Source organism: Procambarus clarkii, chromosome 35 (genome assembly GCF_040958095.1).
Source record: "Procambarus clarkii isolate CNS0578487 chromosome 35, FALCON_Pclarkii_2.0, whole genome shotgun sequence".
Classification (NCBI taxonomy): domain Eukaryota; kingdom Metazoa; phylum Arthropoda; class Malacostraca; order Decapoda; family Cambaridae; genus Procambarus; species Procambarus clarkii.
In genome coordinates, this window is record NC_091184.1 from 29,625,865 (window position 1) to 29,640,822 (window position 14,958).

Here is a 14,958-nt window from a genome sequence, read left to right on the forward strand (position 1 = left end):
TAGAATATCTGGAAAGGTTTGGAGTTCAAGTGACTTGTTGAAGAGCAAAGCAATAGCAGGGGCTAAAGATCTGGAGGCTTTTTTGTAAATTAAAGTTGGTATCTCCTCAAGGGCACTAGACTTGGTTTTAAGGGAAAGGATTATCTCAATGACGTCAGTGGAATTAATAGGCTTTAGGTACAGAGACTGTGGATAGTTACCTGTAAGATAGTCCTTAATGTCAGTACTGGAAGATGGAATATCATTTGCAAGGGATGAACCAATGGAAGAGAAGAACCTATTGAACTCGATAGCAGAATCAGAGGCTGAAAGCTGACCATCGTTATTAGACAGGAGAGTCGGTTTGTTATTTAAAGACTTCTTTGATCCCATTATTTGTGAAATTGTGCTCCAAGTTTGTTTAATGTTGCTCTTTATTTGGGTAAATTTATCTTCGTAGTATTTAGTTTTGGCTCGTCTAATTATCTTAGATAGCAATAATGAGTAATTCTTTGAGAATTCTTTGGAGACAATTCCTAACCTATACTTCTTCTCAAGGTCATGTTTTTTATTAATAGATTTAAGTATTCCCTTTGTAAGCCAGGGATTGATAAGCCTTTTGGTTGTGACTTGTTTTGTAAGCATAGGACAGTGGGTGTTATAAAGGCTAAGAGTTTTTTGAAGAAAAGATTGCACTGCTAGGTTGATGTCCTCTATGTTACCTAACTCGGACTCCCAGTTGACATTATCAGCAGCAGTTATAAAATTGTCTATAGCAGTTTCATTGTGCAGTCTAAAACGTATCTCTCTTGACTCTAGAGGTGGTTTGCTAATGTTAGTTAAGAGAAATGTGGGGTAATGGTATGTAGTGCTATCGGTGATTATACCTGAAGTAAGCGGAGAGGTTATGTTTGTCCAGATGTGATCTAGTCGTGGCAGTGCTATCAGTGATTCTAGTAGGTCTAGTGATTAAGGGTATGAGGAAGCAGGAATTCATACAGTTGAGGAAGCTAGCAGCAGAAGGGTGTTCAGGCTCGCAGAGGTCAATATTAAAGTCCCCTGCGATAATTAGGTGGTTTTTGTTCAGTCTGTTATCAAGTATTAGATTTCTAAGGTTTGAGTTGAATTCGGACACATCAGTGTTAGGAATTCTATAGACTGCACCCACAGACAGGACAGACTCGGCACCCTTGACTCTGAAGCTGGCGAAGATATACTCCCCATAGCAGTCTCTAGTTCTAATTTCTTTTAAGCATGTTAGTTCTTGGTGGTAGTAAAGAGCAGTGCCACCACCTCTCTGAAGTTGACGACAGTTGTGAATTGCCGAGTAGTTAGGCATGTTAAAGAGTTGAGTAGTATCCTCTTTCAACCATGTTTCAGTAAGTATAATAAAAGAGAATTTGTTGTCAATAGTTTCAATCAAGGCACTAACATCATCGAAGTGTTTACCTAGGGATCTAACGTTCAAGTTGAATACAGAGATATTGTGATTATGAGTTAATACATTGTTTACATCATGTACTGCAAAATATCTGCAATTTAGATCATTAAAGTGATTATTGTCATAGATAGTGGATAAGAGGTTAAGTTCTGGGTCTATACTTGTCTGCATAAAAAAAGCTGATTGCAGGAAAAACAAGGAAAGAAAGGCAAATTACAAGGTAGAAATAAGCTATAAAATAGGGAAAAATATGTACACAATACTGTACAAAACAAACACAAAATGAATAACAAAAGAAAGAAAAAAAAAAAAAAAGGTAGCTTACAAGGGGCTTACAGGGGTACAATAGAGTAAGGGAGTATGGCTAGGCTAGGCAACCTAGGTAATAAATGAGATTAAAGAAAAAACATATAAACATGGACTATACAAAACAAAAGATATAGAAATACAAAACAAAAATATAAACAAGACTAAGCAATACAAAAACAAATTGAGCAAAAATGAAAAATGAGGTAGATTGCTTACAAGTACTCTCAGGTACACTGTAAGTAACAATTTGCAATTTGAGATGCAGGCAAAGCCAGGGGTACAATGGAGTAAGGGAGCATGGCGAGGCTAGGCAACCTAGGTAATAAATGAAATCAAAGAAAAGTTGAGTAATAAACATAGGCAAATTTAAGCTAATGATTATTAACTATAAATAGCTCAGTTATGACTGTATAATTAATAAGACCTGAAGAACTATTAATGCACTCAATTAAATGATTTCAGTAAATGACTAGTTAAGAGTAAGTTAAAAATTAAGTCAGAAAATGAAACAAGGAGACTTAGGATACCTAGCCCCACTAGTTGACAATGGGGATAATTAAGTTAATTCATTGAGTGATACTATGGTGAGGCAAACCACATTGGGAGAGGAAGGTGTTGAGGTTCTCTTCATTAGCAGTTGAAAACATTTTGCCCTCTGCGGTTTTTCTCACCTTTATCAGTCCATCTCTAACGAAGCACTGATGAATCGCATCTGGGTTTTGTTGACGGATTTGACGCAGGCGGTAGAGGAGTTGCTGTCTGTTCCTAGTCAAGCACTCGTTGATGTATAATCCCTTCCGTTGGGATGCAGCTGTCCGGACTAGATGGGATTTCGTGAACTGGGAAGTCAGCTTCAGGCGAATTTTCCGCTGGTTTTGACCTGATGGATTCTTTTTGCCTACTCTGTAGGCAGCAATAACGTCAGTTTTGTTTAGAATGAGCTGCAATTTGTTTTTTAAGAGATCCTGAGCTATTTCGACACAATTTTCACCTTCATGTTCCACAGGTATATCTTGGGACGACACAATAACAGAGTCTAGCAGCTTTTGCTGGTCTTGTTCTTCCTGGGAAACGGAACGTTGGGCTGAAAATGTACTGATACATGCAGTCATTTTGCTGAGAGCTTCCTCCTGTTTTTTTATGGCTTCATCAGTTTTCAGAAGGTTGTTTTCCTCTAACTTGAGGATGTTAAAAAGTTTTTATTAATTTGGATACACAACAAGGAGTTAGCAGGTGATAGCATTTCAGAGGCCATCAATTGTGAGAAACCAAGGCATTTGCATGAAGACCTTTTAAAGAAAACCCCTGGAACGAGGGGGGGGGGAAAAGATGAATCAAGTTTGAAAATGTGAAAAGTTTGTGTGGCAATAGAGCCTCGTGGAAAACTTTTGCTGTGGTCATTACCTGGTGGAATGCACCCAGAATGGAGTATTAGGGCTATACATCTTTTAAATCATAAAAGTAATAAACATTTCCCATCAACCTTACAAACAATATTAACCTATTTTCATGTATTTCCCCCATGTGCATTTTAACAAAGTTGCTAAATTGCCTTTATCATTCTGTAAAATTTCAATTACAGTACTGTATGTATAATTTTGTTAGTATAAATGGACTGAATATTCTGAAATTACTATTAATTTTACAATTTCAGATTCAAAGGTGGTCTGGACACCCAATTTGGTCAGACAGGTGAAGAGAGCATTTAGGATAGTTCGAAGAGATGAAGATGGTCGCAATTGTGTTTGAAGAGGCAAACGCCCCCCTTTGCTCCTGACATTATGTTCAGCCTATTGACCCCTGCACACCTAACACAAGGTAGGTTGAAAACTCCTCCTTCATGTCATTGGTTCATTAGCCAGAAACTTAGGGCCCATGCAGGAATATCCCTAAAAAAAAAAGTGGCCCCAACAATGCATCCTCCAAGTTTGGAGGATGAGCAGGAGCATTGTTGAGAAGCAGGCCCTTTAGTGTCAAACTTTTCTCTTGCAGATATTTTTTGATGGCAGGGCAAACCACTCCACATCACAGTTTTTCTGCACGTTATATATTTTTTAAAACTCTTGGATTTTCGGAATGATACACGAGCAAGGGTTTAATTTTCAAATCGCCACACAGCACAAGAGTTAGCCTATCCTGACACAAGTTAGCCCAAGTTAGCTTGTGTCCGGGCAGTGACGTCTCCTCTTGGGTAATGTATGTCCTCTTTGGCAATTTTTTCCAGAATAGCCATGTCTCCTCACAATTCAACACTTGTTGTGGAATATATCCATCAATACAGTATCTACAAAATCTTTAAAATCACGAACAAATCTTTCAGCCCCTACTTTGTCTGAGCTGGCACCCTCACCATGCCTCACAACACTATGAATACCACGTCTTTTTTCAAAATTTCTCAAACCATCCCTTACTCACCTTAAACTCTTTCGTATCTGCAAAACTCGTTCTAGGGGTTTTCTGTATAAGATCTTGCATGAAGATTTCATTGTTGACCAAACCACACACTGGAAATTGAATAGACGACGACATTTCGATCCGTTCTGGACCATTATAAATTCGATTGTGATGAGATGAGGGAAGCAAGAGCATTAAGTAGGCAAGAGAGAGAGGTGAGGAGATGGCAAGAATGTACGTATGTACACGAATAAAACATGTACATACTTATACATAACGTGTGTAAATAGTGTAATAAACACAATAACAGTATTTTGGGAGGAGGAATGTTGGCGAGTAATGTGTTGGAGGAGGGAGGGAGGACTGGCAGGGTGTGGCAGCTCACTCATGTTTTTTGGGCTCACCATACCAACATAGTGGATCGTTATGGTGAATACATACGTAGATGGGTATATACAATGTGTGTATATAGTGTAATAACAGCAAAAACACTGTTTGATTGTAGAATATGTCGCATATATGAGGCCCATAATTTTGAGCATAGCGATGTTCTATACTTTGAATTATAGAAATTCCACAAATTACACACTTTTAAATAATATTACAGCAAAAAAAAGTAAGAAATGAATGAGAAACTTAAAAATAATTGCGCAACATTTTATTCGCAGCAACTGCCGTCGCACGGGGTGGCGGGGCCGACAGACCCCCATCGCTCCAACGCTCAGCGCCCATAATTTGCTCAACTTCCCAGCTCCATCGCAGCTAAAGTAAATCACATACAATATTTTTTGTTTAGTTTCCCCGTGATCAGACTCTGCATTTTAACAATATAAGAAGAGAAAAAAATTTTTTGGAAAGAATTTATTTCTTGTTTAGTTTCCCCGTGATCAGACTCTGCATTTTAACAATATAAGAAGAGAAAAAAAATTTTTGGAAAGAATTTATTTCTTGTGTGGGTGTTATTTGGAGACAGAGCAGTTCAGTGGTTAACTACTAAATTTTTTTTTCTCCCACATACGCACCCCCCTAGGAAGCAGCCTGTAACAGCTAACTCCCAGATACCTATTTACTGTTAGGTAACAGGGGTCATCCCCTTTTGTACAAAGAATCTGCTAAAGCTTTTAGGGCTAATCTTTGACACTCGTTTGTCTTTGTCGCCCCATATTTTTTACGTCCGAGTTGAATGCTCTAAGGCCCTTAACTAACTTTAGGTCATGTCCCATACTTCTTTGGGAGCTAATCGACACTGCTCCTCTCTTTACATTCCTCTCTCGTTCTGTCTAAACTCGATTATGGCCCTGTTTACTCGTCTGCTTCTCCTTCTACCCTTCACCATCTGGACACACACTGCATCATACTGGGTTACGGCTCAGCTCTGGTACCTTTACTTCGACACCTACCCTAAGCCTGTATGTTGAAACTGGCGTCCTGTTTCTACAGGATCGCCACGATCGCTACCGTCTTCTCCACCTTGCACGGTCCTTACAGCACCCTCACTCTTGCTTATGTCATGCCTTAACCTTTACCCATCCTGTGGTTCCTGTTCCCCTTCACCACCTATCTCTTTCTGTATGGTTGTCTCTCTTACAAAATGCTCTTTCAGTTTGCGTTACCAATATTTCCCCTCGTGTCATTCCGTCTTTGCCCCTATGGAGGGGTCCCCGTTCCTAAATTCTGTAAGCCTTGACCCACATGACTAAAACTTTTACCCCTCCTACAGTTCTAAATCACCTTTTCCTTGAACACTTTTCTTCACACTTGCACTCTATTTCCGTCTTCACCAATGGGTCTTAAGTCTGCAGACGGTGTAGGCTACTCTGTTGTTTTTCCTGACTGCACCTTTGTGTCTCCTGCCTCCGGAGACTAGCATCTTCACGGCAGAACTTTATGCTATTCTCTATGCTCTTCATCAACTCTTTTCTCGCTGTCAATCCTCCTCTGTGTTTGTAGTTGACACTTGCAGTGCCCTCATGGCTCTAGAATCCTTTAATCCAGTACATCCTTTGGTAGTTGAAATTCAACATTGGCTGTTTCTTATCTCCAGTAGATTTAAGACAGTGGAATTTCGCTGGATTCCCACCCATATTGGCGCGTTCTTAAATGAGCGTGCGGACACTGCCGCTAAGGAAGCTATCCGCACCTGTCCCATCTCCCGTAAAGGTATTCCTTATTATGACTTTTACCCAGTTATTCATTTCCCCATTCTTGCCCGTTGTCAGGGTTGTTGGTCTTCTGTTACTGGTAACAAACTGCGTGCTCTTAAGAGTAGTGTGTTCCCGTGGCCTTCCTCCTACCACCGTAACCGGAGGTGGGAAACGGCTCTGGCGAGGTTGTATATCGGTCATACACGTTTAACTCACGGGCACTTAATGGAGCGCTGCCCTGCTTCTTATTGTCCAAACCGTTGTCTCTACACGTCCCGACTTCCAGGACTTACGTGTCTTGCTTCCCGACCATCCCTCACTGTCAATTGTCCCTCGATAAAATTCTTGGTAAATTCAATACCTTTGATATTGTTCGCCGTATGCATTTTTGTTCTTGTATCGGCGACGTTAGTGATATTTAGCGCACTATGATTATCCCACACATTTGATGGTTTGATAATTACTGTACTGTACAGTACATACTTTGGTTTGGAATGTATCAAATAAAGTTGTTTCATGTATTCAAATGTGTGAGAAAATCCACGGGCTGTGAGATGAAGCGAATCTGTAACAAAGGCATTGCCAGTTGCATACTCTACCACCACTGATGGTAAAAGTCTTACAACTGGATATCTTGTGTGACGGGTTATGGTATCACAGCTATACTGAACCAAGATGGTATGGCTCTCCCTCACATAAATGAAAGAAATGCTGCTATTGGCCTTGCAGTGTGTAAGTTGCAGGTGGAAACAAATGAAAATTATCAAATAAATAATTAAACAATTTACTGAAATAGTAATGAACAAAAATAACACATGACAATACTTGACTATCATGTAATGCATAGGTGAACAAGTTAGTATGACCTTAAATGCAAAAAATAAACTATAAGCAATGAATAAAAGTATGAAGATATACTGTTGTTCTGAAGACAGCTACCATACCACCATGGCATCAGTCACACGACGTTGGCTGGAAGCGGACGACGGGTTAGAGACACGAAGGTGATCCTAGAGCACTAAGGGAGAGTTTGCCTCTCCAGGGAGGCAGCGCTCTTTATATAGTCTGGCGGTGATGACTCATCCAGTGTCAACACGAGGTGGACATCTGGTCAAGTAGCAAACTGCTCGTTGTGGCTGGCAGTGCCTTTGTGTTGAGCTGTACTACTGTCAGTTGAAGGCGGCTAACTGCTTGTTTGTGGGGACAAACTGCCAGTTAGCAGTGGCGCCCGGCTTGCCTCCGAGTCGTACCAGGCCGTGCCAGGCCCTGGGGGGTATGGAGAGGTGGCAGGACTGATGACTCTTCTGGGCTGGTGTAGATGTATAATACTTCCAGTGCAGAGGCATTGAAGGTGAAGGGAAAAGGCAGTTCCACTGCTATGCAGGGGATTCACGTGACACTTGTGAAGCCACAGAAAGTCTGGAGGCCCTACTGAAGCCAGTCCAAGTATTAAATAAAACCCCTGAAGTACGCCGGTGAAGGGTAAAGTGAAGGGTGAAGCAAGACCGTATGCCCCAACTTCAGGCACACACAGAAAATCACGTTTTGGTCCCGCCTCTCAACTGTGTATTTGAAGTTGGGGCGTATGGTGTTGAACTGCTTCAGCCTTCACCCGAGTGCTTGTAGGTCTTACGTAAGACGTTGACTGAAGGAGTGGCCTCAAAACTTGGTGTGATTTATGGGGAAATCCGGTTGTAAGACTTTTACAAAGTCAGTAATATACTGCGGTAGAGTATGCAGCTGCCAGTGCCTTGGGTAAGGGTTTACGTCGCCTCACAGCTCCAGTGGATTTTCTGCTCGGTGTATATCAGGTTGTGATTTTGTGTGTGTACCGTATTGTTACGATCTCCGTCTGATAAGTCCTTTCTGGCCTCAAGAGTCATTTTTACCCACCTAGAAAGATTGCAGATGGCCAAAGCAGTTATTTAAGTTAAGAAGGGACAAGTCTTAAACAGAATTTTGCATAATATTTGACTGTAAAGGGGTAAATTGAGGTAGATTAAAAAACAAAATGGTTAACCGGGCAGGCGGTACTCACAATTAGGCGAGTACACTCGGGAGCTTTTAAAGTGCAACCAAACATGCTTTAGGCTCTCACAACAAGAAGTGAGTGGTGGTGGCTCAGGTGCTCAGCCAATCAGAGGACCTAAGGAGGGAGGGCAGGAGTGAGAGGGGGGTGGTATGTGGAAGTTTGGTGACAGTTGTGTGTAGTTTGTTCATCTTCATTGTAAGTTTCACGGCTTGGTGTGCATTTCCCTAGTAAATTTAATTAGGGAAAAATTCAGGTGTTTGATTTTTTAATTTTTTATATAATAATAATTTCTTTTATTTTTAACTGGAGCAACTTTCAGTGAATGATAGATTCTTACTGAAAGGACCTTTACTTCATTGTTGTTGCTTTATGGTCATCTCATTGTGTACAGGGATTCCGCGAAGCTTTTGGGGTTAGTCTTTGACACTCGTTTGTCTCGGTCAGCCCATATCTCTTGCCTCCGAGTTGAATGCTCTAAGGCCCTTAACCTCCTTAAGGTTTTGTGCCATACTTCTTGGGGAGCGGATAGGCGCACGCTCCTCTATTTGCACTCCTCTCTCGTCCTGTCTAAACTCGATTATGGTTGCCCTGCATACTCTTCTGCTTCTCCTTCTACTCTTCGCCGTCTTGACGCTCTGCACCATACTGGGTTGCGTCTCGGCTCTGGTGCCTTTCGTTCGACTCCCGCCCTTAGTTTGTACGTTGACACTGGCTTTCTCTCTCTTCAGGACTGCCGTGATCGCTACCATCTTCGCTATCTTGCGCGGTCCTTCCAACATGCTTCCTCTCGCCTCTGTCGTGCATTGACTTTTCCTCCTCCTGTGGTTCCTGTTCCTCTTCATTGTCTCCCACTTTCTGTCCAGTTATCTCGCTTACAGGATTCTCTTTCTGTTCATATTTCTAATGTTTCTCCTCGTATTGTTGCTTCATTACCTCCGTGGAGAGTCCCCCTTCCCAAGTTTTGTACGTCTTTGACTTGTATTACTAAAGCCTTTACCCCTCCTACAATTCTGAAAAGCCTCTTCCTTGAGCACTTTTCTTCGCACTCCCACTCTATTTCCATCTTCCCTGATGGGTCCAAGTCTGCGGATGGTGTCGGCTACTCTGTTGTTTTTCCTGACCGTACTTACACGTGTCGCCTCCCTTCGGAGGCTAGCGTCTTTACGGCAGAACTTTATGCTATTCTCTATGCTCTTTGTCTCATGCTTTCTCATTCCTCCTTTGTGGTTGTAGTTGATTCTCATAGTGCCCTCATGGCTCTAGGGTCCTTTAATCCTGTCCATCCGGTGGTCATTGAGAATCAACATTGGCTGTTTCTTATTTCAAGTAAATTTAAATCAGTAGAGTTTTGCTGGGTTCCCAGCCATATTGGTGTTTCAATGAGCGTGCGGATGCTGCCGCTAAGGAAGCTATCCGTTCTTGTCCCATCTCCCGTAAAGGTATTCCGACTTTTATCCCGTTATTCATTCTTCCCCGTTGGCAGGGTTGTTGGTCCTCTGTGGTTGGTAACAAGCTGCGTACTCTCAAACTTAGTGTGTCCCCGTGGCCTCCTCCTACCACCGTAACCGGCGGTGGGACACTGCTTTGGCACGGCATGTGGGTTGGTCATACCCGCTTAACCCACGGTCACTTAATGGAGCGCCGCCCTGCTCCTTATTGTCCCTCTTACAGTTGTGCATATCCTTGTTGAATGTCCTGACTTCCAGGACGAGCGTGTGTCTTGCTTTCCGACCGTCCCTCGCAGTCACTTGTCCCTCGATAGAATTCTAGGTGAATCGGATACTTTTGATATCGTTCGCCTTATGCGTTTTTGTTCTAGTATTGGCATTCTTGGTGATATTTAGCGCCCTCTCATTATTTCGCACTTTGATGGTGCTACATGGCCTTCCTGGTTTGGTGCCTTCTTTTGGTAATTACCTTACCTTCATTGTTGTTTCATTTTAATGTGGTAGTTGTGATATGGATTGTTGTGGCTCACGTGCAAGGTCTTTGATTTTTTTCTGTTTTATATTAAGAAATTGCCAGTCTTGTTACTATTTGTAGAGTTAGAGATCTGCATTAAGGCCTCAATATTATATTCTTTATTTTTTTTATAATGTTATCAGCAATTTTTGTGGTTGGTAATATTTAGATTAATGTCAGTGATGTATATGACAAGGGTTAAGACCCCTTGTGGTATGACAGCATTTTTCCCAGTCATTTCTTTAACAAATGAAAGGGTCCTCATAACCATTCTTTTGTCCTTTCTACCATGTTGCTTCTTGGTTTTTCATTTGGCTATTAAAACAATGGCCTTTGGAAATGTTGCAATTACCATTTCTAAAAAAAAAAATGAGCAGGTTCATTAGGCAGGGTTTGTTTTTAGCAAACAGTTTAAAAAAAAAAAAAATTCCATTCCTTCAGGACCTTGCAGATGTTAGGTCAAACTAATTGACGGTAAACTGTTTTGCCCTTTCAAACAATGATGGTTTTAATCTAGGTAAAATATTTCAGAATATCTGAAGAGTTTGGCAGACAAATCATTTAAGAGCTTTGATTAAATTTAAGTTACCAAAGACTTTGTGAAAACCATGTTGTATAGATGCTTCAGTGTCACTTTTCTAATGTTTTGTAAATTTAACAATGATCTTTAGTTAATTTAATCATAATTTGTACAAAGCTTAGACTAAATTTAAAGCTATGCAACACCTATTTTAGTTTTCATATTTGAAAGTAAAGTTTCTTCCACTTTAATATTTCAGACTAATTTGCAATATTTGTTAGTTTATGTAAATTGAATAGGTAGTCCACTTATACATCTTTTCAATGCATTTTGCATGCACTTAAGTTACAAATAGGTGTAAATTTTACCAAGTATTTATTTTCAAAGAAAAAATTTCAGATGTTTAAACATTGCATCAATAGTAGTAAACAATAATTTCCAGCATAATTTCAGGATAAGGTATATAAAGTAGTTTCATTAAAATTGTTTTATTTAATAAGTTTTACATATAGTATGTATAATACATCTAATATTTATTACCATTTCAGGTTGTGGGACAGATGCTCATAGATGAACAGAAGATCCAAAAGGCCAAGACAACTCCAGAGACAATCACCTGTAAAAGAAAAATAAACATTAAACAGGGACACTACTTTTATTATCACCAATGCCTAATAAGAAGCCCCAAAAATCCTAACTTCCTATCTTTTAAGATAGGCTCAGCAAGGCCTATCCCTTACTCTGGTTTTAGTGCAGAGCTTGTTCCCTGAATGGGTGCATTACATCCACCACTTTAGTGCCATCAACACATTGTACATATGCTTTTCTCAAAGCACTGTACAATGCATGCCAGGCACTAAAGTTTTAGATGCATCCACCCATTCAGCAAACAAGCCCTGTGAGAATTAACAATGTAACCATTGTTAAGGGTCCCTAAACCTATGCAAATCTAGTCCATCTATTAGATGGGTAGTAGAGCAAAGCTCTGAAAAAGCCAAGCCAGGGATATCTGCAGGACTGCCTGGTCCCCTTTTATGAAATGGGGTAGGATCAGTACAAACTGCATCACCCTGTGGGTTGTAACAGTAGGACATGGTTACACACCTATAAATGGACTAGATAAGAGAATTAAGATTAGGTCATTGATATAGCTAAAACATCAAATTCAAACTCACCCACTTTTGCAGAGTAAAGGAGCCTCACTCCAAGCCAGTCCATGCATCATAATCACTTTCACCTGAAAAATATTTCAACAAATTAATTTCAGATTTAAAGCCAATCTTGCTGTAGTTTACAAATTCAGATGGAATTTTTTTTTTAAGGAATTTACCTTTCCTACATATTCTAGTAGCAGTAGTAAAGATCTAATTTAGCAATATAAATATATATATGGCATCAATTTGCCAAGTTTCAGTAAATGTCATTTGAGAAACTATCCACAACCACTTCAATGGCAATTTACATTTATCTTTAGCCAATGCTATATTGTTTAAGTTATAATAAACCTATAAATGGACTAGACAAGAGAATTAAGATTAGGTCATTGATATAGCTAAAACATCAAATTCAAACTCACCCACTTTTGTAGATTTCCTTTTGCAGAGTAAAGGAGCCTCACTCCAAGCCAGTCCATGCATCATAATCACTCGCCTGAAAAATATTTCAATAAATTAATTTCAGATTTAAAGCCAATCTTGCTTTACTTTTCAAATTAGCATTCAGTACTTTACAAATTCAGATGGAAAAAATTTCATTAAGGAATTTACCTTTCCTACATATTCTAGCAGCAGTAGTAAAGACCTAATTTAGCAATATATGGCATCAATTTGCCAAGTTTCAGTAAATGTCATTTGAGAAACTATCCACAACTACACTTCAATGGCAATTTACATTTATCTTTAGCCAATGCTACATTGTTTAAGTTATTACTATTTGTTTTACTTTATGCAAATCTATTCAGATTAACCTTTACTACAACTCACCTGATTCAATTAACTCTTCCAACTGACAGAGGGACTTCTGGACTTTCCAAACCACATTCTGGAAAACTATATAAATTTAAAACCAAGCTAAAGTAAACATTGAATAATTTTTTTACTTTCAAGGGAAAAATACCATCACTTAAAACAAAACTTTTCCTGCCATTAACTTTGACTCATGATTACCCTTACCAGTGTTATACATTTATAGATTAAAGCTTATTTAACAAACATTTAATGTTAACTAAACAAGATTTATATTTCATTAAAATTTTATTAATAAAACACCCTCAACTATGCTGTTTATGATCTAATGCCCCACATTACAAATTTCAAAATTTCAACATACCATTCTATTCAATACATTCTTGAAAGGACTAAACCTGCAGATATGGTACCCACTAGCCTAAGCCTAGACCTCCATCCCCATTCAATTTCCATACCCTAATATTTAATAGGTTGTTAGCAATTTACTTCTACCCTCTAATTCCAATGTACACAACACTACTTACTGTAGATCTGCAAGTATTTTCCTGCAGCTCTTTGTTGCCAGGACCTTCCACAACCTGTCATGTGAACAGTAAATATTACTAAAAAGTTATTTGTAGGGGGGTAGAAATAGCCTAAGCTACTCTAACCCTTTGAAATGTATTTATTGCTTATCTCAATAAACATACTTGAACTTTCTGTACAATAGAACTATAAGCCACACTCCCCCCCCCCCCTTCCTTCCAACTGTTCAGCGTCATAAGGGAGGGGGGGGGGGTGTCCATTTACTGTACCACTTACATTTTAGTGTGGGCTTCATCCACTATTCTGATGTTAGCTGGAACATTTGTGGCAGCTGCTGGTTTGAAAGGGAGGCATACCATGTTTGGTTAGTGTTCAACTGGCTCCCATCAACATCCCAGGCTGGAGAGCAGTGCCAGCTCGGGGAGGATTTACCACCTGCAAAATATTTAATACTCTTAATCTACACCATCTATCATCTTTACTTAGCCCCCAAACCTTACATTTGCCAGCATTAAACTGCATCTGGTAGTCTTAGCCATTTCAAAACTATATAGGGCATCGGTATTTTTTATTTGCCAATTCTGCAACTATTGCAGTCTACACCATAATCTTGCGAATAACCGAGGTCCAAGGAGAGCTTTTAGGCACTACTTACAACACTTCTCCCAACTTAACCCCATTTATACTAATTTCCTTTGGTATAGCCATGACCTAATCAACTTCAGTCAGCATTCCCAATGATCAGAATCCCTATAAATTTTGGGCCACTATCAAAATCTCTGCTGAGGTCAAGGTACACAAAATCACAAACCTTATCACTATTTCCTCAACTATGCAACCTAATCCATGAACATTTAGCAATAAAACTATGCGATTCATGTATCTAGTCATGTTTCTCAAAAAGAGTAGAGAAATGGCACTTGCAATGTTAGATTCTAGTAACTTTCCTCACAATAGACTAAGCTAATTGGTCACTAACTTAAGCGTTAAAGTTAATTCAAACTTTTCCTTTAAAACTTGCTATATTAGGAACTTTCCACGACCGGCCCTTACCCGACATAAATAGGGTAAAAACGGTATATTAAATGCAGTAAAACTACGGTAAATTCAATATGATAAACTTGCATTCTTTAAGCATGGGCTGCATAGTAAGTGAACTAAACTAAATGTTACAGTCTTACCTGGGACGCGGTCGGGTCAAGATACCTGCTCCGCACCTTCCCCCCCCCCCTCCCCCCATGCTGGGTACTGAGATGGAGACTCAGTCACCAGAAGACATGGCTACTTCTCACGGCGTTATTAACATGGACTCTGAAAGCAGCCAGTCAGACGAGGAGGGCGTGTTTCAAGAAGTTCTGACAAGGAATAAGAAGAAACGAAGAAGACAGGAGGCAAGGCGTAGTGTGGACAGTAATACACTTAACGGAAACGATAAAAGAATGAAGAACGACGCCGAGACTGATGCAGACAAACGGACGGAACGATGTCAGGAAGGTGAGGATCAGCGGAGATGGAGGCTTCTCTTCCCTGCCTCATGCACGCTGGCCTATCATCAGAAGCTGCTGTGGACCGTCAAACTCGGAAGAGAACACCGCAAGTTCGAGCCCCTGCTGAAGGAAGGTGTAAACAGACCTTACTTAACGGTAGGTTCTATGGAGGCAGTGGAGTATCTTACCCAGCAAGGA

At 40.1% G+C, this 14,958-nt stretch overlaps 2 long non-coding RNA genes across 4 annotated transcripts in view; one reads left to right on the forward strand and one right to left on the reverse strand.

Moving 5' to 3' along the window:
- Positions 1 to 11,428, forward strand: part of LOC138371420 (uncharacterized) — a 16,591-nt gene extending 5,163 nt beyond the window's left edge. Inside the window, exons 2-4 of one of the 2 annotated variants that reach the window (XR_011230456.1) lie at positions 3,384 to 3,547; positions 4,792 to 4,890; positions 11,330 to 11,428. This is a non-coding gene — a long non-coding RNA (uncharacterized lncRNA). The remainder of the gene's footprint in view (positions 1 to 3,383; positions 3,548 to 4,791; positions 4,891 to 11,329) is intronic. The other variant, XR_011230457.1, reaches the window with a different exon arrangement.
- On the reverse strand, positions 11,254 to 13,729 carry LOC138371421 (uncharacterized). 2 transcript variants are annotated; one of them, XR_011230459.1, is made up of 6 exons: positions 13,550 to 13,729; positions 13,273 to 13,326; positions 12,764 to 12,821; positions 12,358 to 12,431; positions 11,961 to 12,018; positions 11,254 to 11,397 (listed from the first exon to the last, which is right to left on the reverse strand). It is a non-coding gene; the product is annotated as an uncharacterized lncRNA (long non-coding RNA). The 2 variants fall into 2 exon arrangements; XR_011230458.1 differs by having other exon boundaries at positions 11,957 to 12,018.
- Positions 13,730 to 14,958: the final 1,229 nt, after the last annotated feature.